This window comes from Eretmochelys imbricata, chromosome 3, assembly GCF_965152235.1.
Source record: "Eretmochelys imbricata isolate rEreImb1 chromosome 3, rEreImb1.hap1, whole genome shotgun sequence".
In the NCBI taxonomy this organism is placed as follows: Eukaryota; Metazoa; Chordata; order Testudines; family Cheloniidae; genus Eretmochelys; species Eretmochelys imbricata.
This window is the reverse complement of record NC_135574.1, coordinates 59,630,872-59,643,995: the sequence shown is the minus strand read 5'-3', so window position 1 is coordinate 59,643,995 and position 13,124 is coordinate 59,630,872. Positions and strand designations below refer to the sequence as shown.

The 13,124-nt window shown below is 41.9% G+C and overlaps 1 protein-coding gene across 2 annotated transcripts in view; it reads left to right on the top strand.

Annotated features, from left to right (window-relative positions):
- Positions 1-13,124, top strand: part of COL12A1 (collagen type XII alpha 1 chain) — a 116,599-nt gene that overhangs the window by 17,168 nt on the left and 86,307 nt on the right. The window lies entirely within an intron of this gene.

The window sequence follows — 13,124 nt, the reverse complement described above, 5'->3', positions numbered from 1 at the left end:
GTATGTTGGCAACAAGAAGAAAGCCAAGGAAAGTGTGGGCCCCTTACTGAATGAGGGAGGCAACCTAGTGACAGAGGATGTGGAAAAAGCTAATGTACTCAATGCTTTTTTTGCCTCTGTCTTCACTAACAAGGTCAGCTCCCAGACTGCTGCGCTGGGCATCACAAAATGGGGAAGAGATGGCCAGCCCTCTGTGGAGATAGAGGTGGTTAGGGACTATTTAGAAAAGCTGGACGTGCACAAGTCCATGGGGCCGGACAAGTTGCAGCCGAGAGTGCTGAAGGAATTGGCGGCTGTGATTGCAGAGCCATTGGCCATTATCTTTGAAAACTCGTGGCGAACCGGGGAAGTCCCGGATGACTGGAAAAAGGCTAATGTAGTGCCAATCTTTAAAAAAGGGAAGAAGGAGGATCCTGGGAACTACAGGCCAGTCAGCCTCACCTCAGTCCCTGGAAAAATCATGGAGCAGGTCCTCAAAGAATCAATCCTGATGCACTTGTATGAGAGGAAAGTGATCAGGAACAGCCAGCATGGATTCACCAAGGGAAGGTCATGCCTGACTAATCTAATCGCCTTTTATGATGAGATTACTGGTTCTGTGGATGAAGGGAAAGCAGTGGATGTATTGTTTCTTGACTTTAGCAAAGCTTTTGACATGGTCTCCCACAGTATTCTTGTCAGCAAGTTAAGGAAGTATGGGCTGGATGAATGCACTATAAGATGGGTAGAAAGCTGGCTAGATTGTCGGGCTCAACGGGTAGTGATCAATGGCTCCATGTCTAGTTGGCAGCCGGTATCAAGTGGAGTGCCCCAAGGGTCGGTCCTGGGGCCGGTTTTGTTCAATATCTTCATAAATGATCTGGAGGATGGTGTGGATTGCACTCTCAGCAAATTTGTGGATGATACTAAACTGGGAGGAGTGGTAGATATGCTGGAGGGGAGGGATAGGATACAGAGGGCCCTAGACAAATTGGAGGATTGGGCCAAAAGAAATCTGATGAGGTTCAATAAGGATAAGTGCAGGGTCCTGCACTTAGGATGGAAGAATCCAATGCACCGCTACAGACTAGGGACCGAATAGGCTAGGCAGTTCTGCGGAAAAGGACCTAGGGGTGACAGTGGATGAGAAGCTGGATATGAGTCAGCAGTGTGCCCTTGTTGCCAAGAAGGCCAATGGCATTTTGGGATGTATAAGTAGGGGCATAGCGAGCAGATCGAGGGACGTGATCGTTTCCCTCTATTCGACATTGGTGAGGCCTCATCTGGAGTACTGTGTCCAGTTTTGGGCCCCACACTACAAGAAGGATGTGGATAAATTGGAGAGAGTCCAGCGAAGGGCAACAAAAATGATTAGGGGTCTAGAACACATGACTTATGAGGAGAGGCTGAGGGAGCTGGGATTGTTTAGCCTGCAGAAGAGAAGAATGAGGGGGGATTTGATAGCTGCTTTCAACTACCTGAAAGGGGGTTCCAGAGAGGATGGCTCTAGACTGTTCTCAATGGTAGCAGATGACAGAACGAGGAGTAATGGTCTCAAGTTGCAGTGGGGGAGGTTTAGATTGGATATTAGGAAAAACTTTTTCACTAAGAGGGTGGTGAAATACTGGAATGCGTTACCTAGGGAGGTGGTAGAATCTCCTTCCTTAGAGGTTTTTAAGGTCAGGCTTGACAAAGCCCTGGCTGGGATGATTTAACTGGGAATTGGTCCTGCTTCGAGCAGGGGGTTGGACTAGATGACCTTCAGGGGTCCCTTCCAACCCTGATATTCTATGATTCTATGATTGCATTTCTATAAGTGGCATATCGACAGTTATCTAGAGTAACAAAATGAACTTTTCACACAATTAAGTCTCAAACTAGGGCAGGACGCTTTGGCCAGAACCTTTTGGTCTGTCAACAAAATTGCATAATTCATGGTATAAAAATATTCCAAAAATCTATAAAGATTGACATCAGGCATCTGTTCACTGTATTTTATTTAAAATAGTAAATTGAAAATTTGTGGATATTTGGACAAATCCTACACAGGTAAAGAAAATAAGAATAAGAGCACAACAGTTTTGGAGACAAATGAAAATATATTTTGGCTCTAAGACTAGAAGTGCACTTAAAATTAGGTCATGTTGCCCATGAATTTAAGATGAAAATAGTAGGATGTAGCTGAACTATTACATAAATCATATCAACTTCTGAAATGAGGTGAAAATTTAACTAGGGGCATACTTGGATGGCTTGACTATCTGCTTGGTGCTAAAATTGGCAAAGACTCCTGGAGAAATCAATGCTTCCCCACACCTCCGGTGCTCCACCATCAAAATAAATAAAGTATTTGCTATACGGGTTGAATGTTTGGAAAAGTGTTTCAAATTTGTTTTTTCCCCTGATCATTACAAAGTAATAAAATGGTTAGTCCAAGGAGAGAAAGTTGAGAAATAATAAGAAAAATAAATAAGGCTATTGAGAAAAGGTAAAGCTAGAGAAACAAGAGTGGATAAAACAATCTGAAAATGTATCTCCTGCTATTGTTTAATCTTGGTGTAAGGAAACAAAAGGAAAATCCAAACTCTCCAGTGCCTCAGTGTAATTCTAATGAATAGGCAATAGGGCCTTTTGGGTACATCTACACTGGAATAAGAGACCCACGGCTGGCCTGGGTCAACTGAGTTGCGCTCTCTGGTCTCGAGCTACAGGGCTAAAAATTGCTTCCCCCTCCTGGGTTCCCAGAATTTGAGCTCCAGCCTGAGCCCAAACATTTACAAAGGGGTTTTACAGCCCTGTAGCTTGAGCCTCGCTAGCCCGGGTCAGCTGATCTGGGCCAGCCACAGGTGTTTGATTGCTGCATAGTGGTAGGGACTTAAGGCAAAGCCTTCTTTTTCTTGAGGTCTCTCCAAAGTATAATGTTGCATTTATTAATCCCGCTTCCCTGTTCTTTCAAATCTGTCCTTTTTCCTCCCAACTGCAACACATAAATGTTCTATAGTGTGTTCAGCCTTGTGGGACAGGCTTGTCCTTTCTAGGAGTCTCCCTCAGGAACCTACCTCCCCAACCCCCCCCCACCCCAAAAAAAAAAATTAAGTTGCTGTTCTAGTTGAAGTCCTTGTTTACCATTTGGGATCTTCCTGTTTTCCCTTGCCTTCCCTTTTATCTTTCCCAGGACTTGGTCTGCACTTGCCTCATGTTTGCTCCTTCTAAAAGAATTCAGGTGCAAAGTTTTCCAAAGAACTCCAGATAATCTTAGCTATATAAAATGTTTGCATAGCTATCTGATCCAGCCCAAGGATAAACACATTCCAGAGGCCCAGTGTTTTATAAACTGTTCGAAGACGGTAGAGAAGGAAGTATTTAGCACATGAGAAATTAGAAATGGAGGATGATATTCCATACTATGGAAGTTATTCCTGTGTAGAGGACATGGGTTTCTTCCTTACTGGTTTTGGGGATGGGGTGGGGAGGTGGCTTTCCCCACCCCATGGAATAAGCAGGGTTTTTTTGGTGCCCCATTCATACTGCAGTCCATTGACATGCTGGATCAGTTCAGGAGTGCTCAGCAAATTCTATGAGTGAGCCCTGAGTCTTTGTAGTAGGAAGTGAGAACTTAGAGTCCTCAGGCTACATCCTAATGGACATATGTGCCCACGGGAGACAAGGAAGGGAGTATGTTATCGTGATGGTACTAAAAGCTTCACTGTATCATGGATGTTCAATAGAGTTTTATCAAAATTAAGTATTATATCATGGTCATTTCAAAACCATTTTAAAATATCCAAAAGCACTAATTTAAGTTAGGGAATAACTTCTTGTGAAGTTGTATTTAAACAATTCCTTTTAGGTCTTAGAGCAATGTTCTGGGCTGAATCCTGGAATTTGCTGAGCAGTCTGGAAGTGATCCAGGAAATCACTTAAGCATGTATGCTACTCTCTCTTATAATGATCTTTAAAAGAAAGAAAGAAAGAAAGAAAGAAGGCTTGATTCATGGTATGCTTTCAATGTCTTTTAAAATGTTTAGCCCGAGGGAGTCCAAGAAATTTGAGAGTTTCTGATACTACAACATCCACAATGAAGTTATCTTGGAGTGCAGCACCTGGCAAAGTCCAGCGGTACCGTATAACATATACTCCAGCGACTGGAGGTGAAGCCAAGGAGGTAACCATAAGGGGTGATACTACCACTACTGTGCTGAGAGATTTAGAACAGGGCACCAGATACGCACTGTCCGTGACTGCCTTGTATGCGTCTGGAGCAGGGGACGCCCTCCCTGGGCAAGGAGAAACACTTGAAGGTAATTATTTATATATATTATATATAATTATTCATTTATTTGGTTACATTTTAGGTGCTTTAAATTGCACCATGTTCCTGAAGTTTCTGCAGAAGTGAAAATATGAGTCATGCCTATGTGTACTACCGCAATGTAAATGATTAGGAATAAGAAGAATATGAAAAAAATCTGATTGTGGTTTAGAATTTAAGAATTTCAAATTGATAAACGGGCCTTATCTCAGGGGTAGTTTTATATAAAAGGACCAAGTCCAGATTTTAAGATCACTGTTTTGCCAGTGCAGGAACAAAAGGAAAAGAGTAAATGTGTGTAATGTAATAAATCTCATTACTTAGCTCTAGAACCTTTGGAAGATGACAGTGGCCAAGTAAAACCTGTAATAGTGAAGTCATCTTGTAATAAATGTGAATATCAGTAAACTCAGTGCCCCTTTATTTATCTCAGTTTCTTAAATAAGGGAAAGCCACATGAAAAATAACAATACTATATTGTGACATGAAAGCTATGTGATTCAAATTGGCACAGACCTTAACTCCTGGAGAAACCAATGCTTCCCCAAGACACCCCCCACCCGCCATTAAAATAAGTAAAGTCTTTGCTATCTGGGTTTAATGTTTGGAATGGTGTTTCAAATATGTTTTTTTCCCTGATCAGTACCAAGAAATAAAATGGTTCGTCCGTGGAGTGAAGGCTGAGAAATAATAAGAAAAATAAATAAGGCTATTGAGAAAAAAGGTAAAGCTAGAGAAACAAGAGTGGATAAAACAATCTGAAAATGTAACTCCTGCTATTGTTTAATCATGGTGTAAGGAAACAAAAGGAAAATTCAGACTCTCCAGTGCCTCAGTGTAATTCTAATGAATCGGCAATAGGGCCCTTTGGGTACATCTACACTGGAATAAAAGACCCACGGTTGGCCTGGGTCAACTGAGTTGTGCTCTCTGGCCTCAAGATGTGGGTCTAAAAATAGTCACCCCCCCCATGTGATCCCAGAATTTGAGCTCCAGCCTGAGCCCAAACGTTTACAAAAGGGTTTTACAACCCTGCAGCCTGAGCCTCGCTAGCCAGGGTCAGCTGATCTGGGCTGGCCGCAGGTGTTTGATTGCTGTGCAGTCGTAGGGACTTAAGGGAACGCCTTCTTTTTCTTGAGGTCTCTCCAAAGTATATTGTTGCATTTACTAATCCCGCTTCCCTGTTCTTTCAAATCCGTCCTTTTCCTCCCAACTGCAACACATAAATGTTCTATAGTGTGTTCAGCCTTGTGGGACAGGCTTGTCCTTTCTTGGAATCTCCCTCAGGAAAAAAACCCACAAAACATTCAGTTGCTGTTCTAGTTGAAGTCCTTGTTTATCATTTGGGATCTCTTCTTGTTTTCTCTTCCCTTCCCTTTTTATCTTTCCCAGGACTTGGTCTGCACTTGCCTCATCTTTTCTCCTTCTAAAAGAATTCAGGTGCAAAGTTTTCCAAAGAACTCCAGATAATCTTAGCTATATAAAATGTTTGCATAGCTATCTGATCCATCCAGCCTAAGGATAAACACATTCCAGAGGCCCAGTGTTTTATAAACTGTTCAAAGGCAGTAGAGAAGAAAGAAGTAAGCACATGAGAAATTAGAAATGGAGGGCCATATTCCATATTATGGAAGTTATTCCTATGTATGGGACATGGGTTTCTTCCTTACTGTTTTGTTGGGGATGGCTCAAGGAGGTGGCTTTCCCTACCCCATGGAATAAGCAGGTTTTTTTCATGCCCCATTCATACAGATCTGAGGAGGCTGACAGTAGTCCTGGGGCTGTTTTTAGAGCACAGGTATTTAGCCTCTTTTAGCCATTGGCTGAGTGCACCTGTTGGTGAGGAGTAGCAGTCAGAGGAAAGTTTGTGGAGGATAAAAATGCTTAAACTGCATCAGCTCTTAACTGGATAGCTGCAGGCTCCAGAGGTGAGAATGCTGCAGAAGATGCTCCATACACATCCTCTCTCTAAAATATATGGGCCTGACACCACAAAGCTCTGGTTGGAGGGCATTGGTAGATTTCAAGGGGGTGAGCCATCCCTCTTTCCCCAGCCAGGATCTGGCCGCTTTGGCTTCCCTTCCATTCACAGAGGTGGCTGGTGGAAGGTTTCCCTTACCTGCTGCTAAATAGAACTGTATTGGAGTGTAAATGCGACAGAACTGAAACTGCGAAAAGGAAAAGAAAATTAAACCAACCACAGAATTCAGCTAGTGAAACAGGACTTGTGGCAGTGGAGGCACCTAAGCAGGGCCATCTTGTTTTTATGCAACTCTAACAGTATTCTTCGTTATTTGTGGTGATTAGAACCGGGTGAGGCTCCTCCTAGCCTATCTTCCTCTGCGTACACAGACCACGTGGAGACTCTTTGCTTGTAAACCCCACATGTGGCTTATTTACAGTGTTTCCCCACCATCTTCACAGCATTGTGCAGCACCTGTTCTACAATAGCATATCATCTTCAGCCCCTTAAACCAAGAGTAGGAGAGGTTGAAGAGCTCGCCCTCAGAGAGATCTCTCATGGGACTGACTCTGAGAGCCTGCCTCTTTCTGGTTCTCTCTCCACCTTGGCACTTCCTTCCAGTGCCTTTCCTACGTTCTTGGCTAATGTGTTAGTTAGCCTTGTAGCTCTCTCCAGCCTATTCCCAGTCTCTCAGTTAGGCACAGCTATCATTGTCAGATTTACTCCCAGGCAACTAATTGGAGTTGCAGTGCCCAGAGAGCTACTTCTGCTGCTGTTCCCCAGCTCTCTGTCCCAGTGACACAACACAAATCACAAGTAGATGTACAGATGAGACTTAAGAAAACCCACAGAAAGATTCCCTCAGAAATACATTGAGTTGTCCATTTTATTATTTTGTTACATCAACTCAGCCAAAACCACACGTCATACCCCAGAAATAGGATATAACGGTGAACACAGTGAGTAGAAATCCAGTCCTAAGCTAACGATCAACTGTTTCTGAGAGCTACTGTTTTTCTAATCTGTTTTCCCCTGGGAAAGGGGGTGGTAAGAGCAGGCCTGCAAGAGTTTCCTTTTCTGCCCAGAGGCATATTGTCAGATAACAAGAATATACTGAACGCAGGCTGTTTAATAGCTTAACTTGAACGGATAATAGTTTGCAGTTTTTAAAGAAAAACAAATTTCTCTCTAGGTCAGGCAGTCTATACAGGTATATTTAGTCCTAATCCACGTCTCCATGCTTTGGAAGATGAAAATCTATTTTATGAGCACCCTGTTGCTGGAAGCTAGGATTTTTTAGAACTGCTAGTGCTGGTCAGGGTGAGTGCATCAGATGTCTAAAAGCAGAGTTGTTCATTACCATTTTAAATATGAACTTGAGAGCAATGTCACCAAAAAAAAAGCATTTATAGCTGTTTATCAGAATAAGATACAGTGGGCCCCATTCTGACCTTGCTTGCACCACAGTAATTCCAGAGCAACTCCACTTATGTTAGAGAAGTTACTGGGCCAGAATCTCTGCAGGTGTAAATTGACATAACTTGATTGAAGTAAATGAGCTGTGCCAGGTTTTATGTCAGGAGAGGGTTCAGCCCATCATGCTTTAAACCTCAGTGAAGCTGAGATCAGAATCTGACCCAATACTTATAATGTAGATTAGTGTAATGTAAACAACAAGAACTGCACATTTTACTCTACACAGTAGATAGTCTTCATTGGGGATTAAATAATGGTCTTCCCCCCCCTTAGAATGAAAGTCTTTCTATTTAAATGTTATAGGGCCCAGTTCTGCCATTCCTTTTAATGCTGTGAGAATTGGGATGTGAGGATTCATCATAGTTCAGTGGTTCTCAAACTTTTGTACTGGTGACCCCTTTCACATAGCAAGCCTCTGAGTGCGACCCTCCTTATCATTTAAAACATATTAACACCATTATAAATGCTGGAGGAAAAGTGGGGTTTAGGGTGGAGGCTGACAGCTCGCGACCCCCCCAAGTCATAACCTTGTGACCCCCTGAGGGTCCTGACCCCAAGTTTGAGAACCCCTGTCATAGTTGATGCACTTTCTAGTTTCAGGGACTCTTCTGCTGTATACATTTCTCAGAGCTTGGATTTTTTTTGCCAGGAAATGAATAGTGGTTTCTTATTAGATATATGTTGTTGTTTTTTTGCTGTTTCTATAGCAACATAAGAATGTTTTAGAAACGAATGACCTCCTACAGACTGAATGGGTCTAACTCAAGTGACATTTCGTGACAATGAAGTTTTTAGCTTATCATTGGAACTTTCCGTAATGTTTGAATTACGTAGTTCTTCTCCATACAGACCGAAACAAGGACTCAGTGTCTTTCAAAGAGATTTAGTGCTGTCTCATGCATTTTTTTCAATGATATATTCCAAGATTTTTTACCCTGACATTTGCAAGTGACTTTTGATAACCGTCGAGCAATCATTTGAATTTTCTTGTCTGGGGAAGTAGAAAAATTGAACTGATTTCCTACATATATATATATATATATATATATAACTAATTAGTTGCTGGGTAACTAACTAATTGCTGGAATAGATAGATAAGGTAGATTTTCCAGGGGTTGATTATGATCTCATATCCGTTTTATGCTGGTGTAACTCCGGTTGGCCAGATCCAGGGCTCCTTGATTCAGCCTCCTGTGCAAAACAGCCAGCAACCTGGCCTAAAAGGGCAAGTGAGGACTCCCCTTATGTAGAGGAATCCTCCACTAGCAAACAGCTGGTACAGGAAGCTCTCTTCCATCCCCTTCCAATTTCCCAAGCATAGCGGGTTATGTCACATGACGAGGTGTGGCCAGAGTGCTCTGCACTCCAACATATTCAGCTGCATAATGGCCCCTAGGGAGACATTACCAGCCAACATAAGTGGCTGTCCTATCTTACGCTAGAGGCCAATTTGATCATCAGCAGGGCCTGGTTCAGGAGTAGTGTTAAGGTAGCCGCCTGTGTCCCATCCAACACACACACACACACATCCTACTCTGAGATGAACTTGGCTGAATGTGAGGATCTGGCCTTCTGACTTCAGTGGAGATACTCATGATTTACACTGTTGTAAACAAGAAAGGAATCAGGCCGTAAAAGTTCAGTGTGTGCATGGCGTGAGGGGGTTTGTTTCCTTCGTTGATTAAATTCTGACTGCTTAGGATATTGGCTCAGATCTAATTTACATTTAATCTAAGTGAAATATGGATCAATGTGAGATTTACGGTTACATATTAATCTTGAAAACTAGCTTGAGTACATGTATAGAAAATGTATACATTTGGGCTTGATAGAGGTATGTTTCTTCCACTGCAATCAGAGGGAACTGTGGGTATGTAACTGAGGACAGAATAAGGGCATTTATTTTTTTTGACTGTTAAGGTTTTTACCTTTAGGCTATGTCCACACTACGAAGGAGGGATGTGATTCCTTTGCTGGTGTACATACATTTGTGGTGGTGCTGATCAAGCTTGAGTAGAAGCAGCGGAGGCCGAGCCCAGCCGTGCAGCGTACAGACCCAGCGGTTTTAATTGGGCTTGTCTCGGCATGGCTCAGCCATGCCTCTGCTACAGCTTCCCATGCTACTGCAGCTTCACTGATGTTTTTACTCGCACCCCTAACTAGTAGTAGTAGTGTAGGTGTAGCCTTCACTGATTCAGTCATGTGTTCAGGAGCAAAAATGATTGCGGGAGAGCTCAGGAGACAAGAGCCAAGCAAGTATAGGAAACTTACTTCAATCGGATATTGTGTCTCTGGCTCAGCATGGTGGAAAGCCTTGATATGGAAAGTGAAGACTTGCGGAGATTCAGAGCTGGAAGGAAGAGCCCCTGTTTTCTATCTGAGGGTGTGTCTGTGCTAAGTGAGGAAACTGTTGTAGAGACATTGAGAACCTGAGCCAAAGCCTGTTGAAGTCAAAGGGAGTCTTCAGTACTACAGTGGGCTTTGGATCTGGCCCTGATGGCAGGAAATGGTTGCTTGCCTTGCTTGCCCTTGCAATGGTTTGACATGTCCACACAGCAGCACTGGTTTAATGCTTATAGACACAGCAAGGCTTCAACTGTGCTTGTACCAGTGAATTCTGGGACTCTTGAATACCATAGTGTCTAGCACAGTTACTGGGGGCAGGAGCTTTTGGGTAATTTTCAAAACCAGAGCACTTCATCGTGTGATGGTGATACTGGGACTGGATGAAAAAGTGGAGCTGTGATGCCTGGGGCATCCATTCCAAACAGGGGAGAAAAAAGAGAGGACTATGCCGATTCTGTTGGCTCTGAGCCAAACCCACCACCACCAGCCAGTACAACCACCATCTGCTTCACCACCATGCCCTTACCCTACCTTATTGTGAACAGTCTTTCTACATTCTCTGGCTAGCCTGTTGTAAGCAGCAGAGATATCAAGGTGTATGAGAATCCTTCTTGTTGGAGCATTTAGCTATTAAGATTCTTGACCATTTAAACAGAAGATCAGAATAATTGCTCAGATACGTTAGTGTTAGGCAGCAGTGCAAACCCCTATGACAGATAAATAGTAGATAAGCAGAATTACCGTGTGATCTGCATACTTCTACTTCTCCAACAAACTAAACATGGCTAATAGGTATAATTGTATGCCTACTAGCCATTACATTATACTGGTAATGTTACTGAACTTAAGTATATTTCTAAACTCCCAACGTAGCAGCTTAGTTAATGGAATCTTAATAATTTAGGACTTTGCACCACATCCTAAACACAGCTGCTTCTCTCTCCCACCTCCAGGCCCATAGACACTCATAGGGTAGCTTCTTGTGAAAATAAGATCTGCCTACAAATTAGCTCGCACATGAGGTGCAAATCAAATTAGTGTGTTATTTTCGATAAATGTTCTCAGTTGCAGTATAACATATTAAAAGTCTAATTTCCCTTAGTTGGTAAGATGTCTTGTCAGCAGTTTCCAGCTATTGAAGTCAAATTTTTCCATTTAGGCCTGGCGGATTGGTAAGAAGCCCAAAGTTTATTTTTATTCAACAAAAAATGGTACTTTAGTTCCATATGATTTCTGTTTTCTTTCCAGAGCTAACAGTGTCGGTAGCTGGGCTTGATTACACTCCATTTCAAATAAATTATTTTCTTCTGCTATTTAGTGGCACATATAATAATTTAATAATTGGTTTAAATATGCAATGACTGTTGCAGTGTCTCCAACACATCATTAGCCATACTGTCCCAGAGTTATTTGCTGAGAATTGTGTGGTGGTAGCAGATAGTTTAATACTGAAATCATATTGTGGCAGAGACTTGATTTGAAGTAGTCAATATAAAGTGACTTGTATATTTATATTACATTAAAAATATGGAAAGAGAGCTTTTTACTGTGAAACATCTGTGCATTCTATCATGTTGGGTTTTCCATAATATTTCCATTTGGATTATATTCAGATTTTTTTATTGAATGAAAAAGCCAAGGGTTGGGAGCAGAAACTTTAGAGTAGACAGAAAATTGGTGTAATTTACTTTTGAAGACAAATCTTTTTTCAGTCTTCCAGGAAAGTTACTCTTTGGGATCCAAATTCTGCCCTACTTAATGGACTGAAATCAGTGAGTTTGCATGGAGTGTATATTAGGATGAATCTGGCCCTTTTAGCATAACGGGATAAAGTTACACTGAAAGATGCAATAGTGTAGTTATTTTTCCTTATGACAGTAAATAATTCAATATTAACAAAAAGCTGGATCTTAAAATGTTATTTGTGCAATCAAGAGTGCCTGTGTGTGTGTGTCAGATTTAGAGTGGCAGTCTAGAAGGATTGAAGGAATTTGTGGTGAAGTTTGGGTGGGAAAACCAGTGGTCGCCAGAGAAAGGTGATGAGATAGCCAAGGGACCCTACTATCACATACTAGCAATGGGTTGGGGTTAGAAAAATAAGATTGTACAAGTGTATTCTGTTTATTAAAGATATAACCACTAACAACATTTTAATAAAATCCTAGCAACTGTGTCCTTTCATCAATAAGCCAAAATGTAATAATTGTTTCACTGATTCAGAATTAATGGGAGACCATGTTTATTTAATTCATTGATTATTGCTACAACAATATCATTCAAACCTTCAGCCTTTATACAAGTAGTCTTACCAACTCCAGTGGGATTCAGCTCCCTCCATACATCTGAAGACGTGGGTTTTTTATCCACGAAAGCTTATGCCTAAATAAATCTGTTAGTCTTTAAGGTACCACCGTTGTTTTTGTGGCTACAAACTAACATGGCTACCCCTCTGATATCCAATGGGATTGTGTGTCTCGGATCAGGGTTTAAATAAAGACAGATGCATAGCAATATTAAACAATGGTATATAAATTGGGACCAATTTGAAAACCCTTCCAGGCACAGTTCTGCATTGAAATCAGATCATAATTATAAACCCCTTGCCTGATAGTATTTGCAAAGATGAGCGTGCTCTGTGAAGGTTGGATTAGGGTTGAAACTTTCCCAGCATTCAACAAAGTTTGATTCTGGTACTATGGCTCTTGGTCAATCTCAAGTATATTAGTGGGTACTTGTCATTGTGGGTAAAACTTATCTGTGGTGTAGAGGGCTGGCTCAAGGCCATCCTCACTGCTTAAGCCATGAACAGCGATTGGTTTGGGGGAACCTCTTGCTAAGCAGCCACTCAAGGGAGCCATTGCAGCCCTGCTCACTGCAGGAAGGCCTTAGGGAGATCAGTAAGGAATTCCACATAGAATACACATCAAAGTAGGCACTGCATCTGCGCGTGTAGGGATTTTTTGTTTATAGCTACAACTTTGCCATTGCATAAATAAAAGAAAAAACAAAAACAAAAACACCCTAGGGCTCTAGCCATTCCAGTAGCAT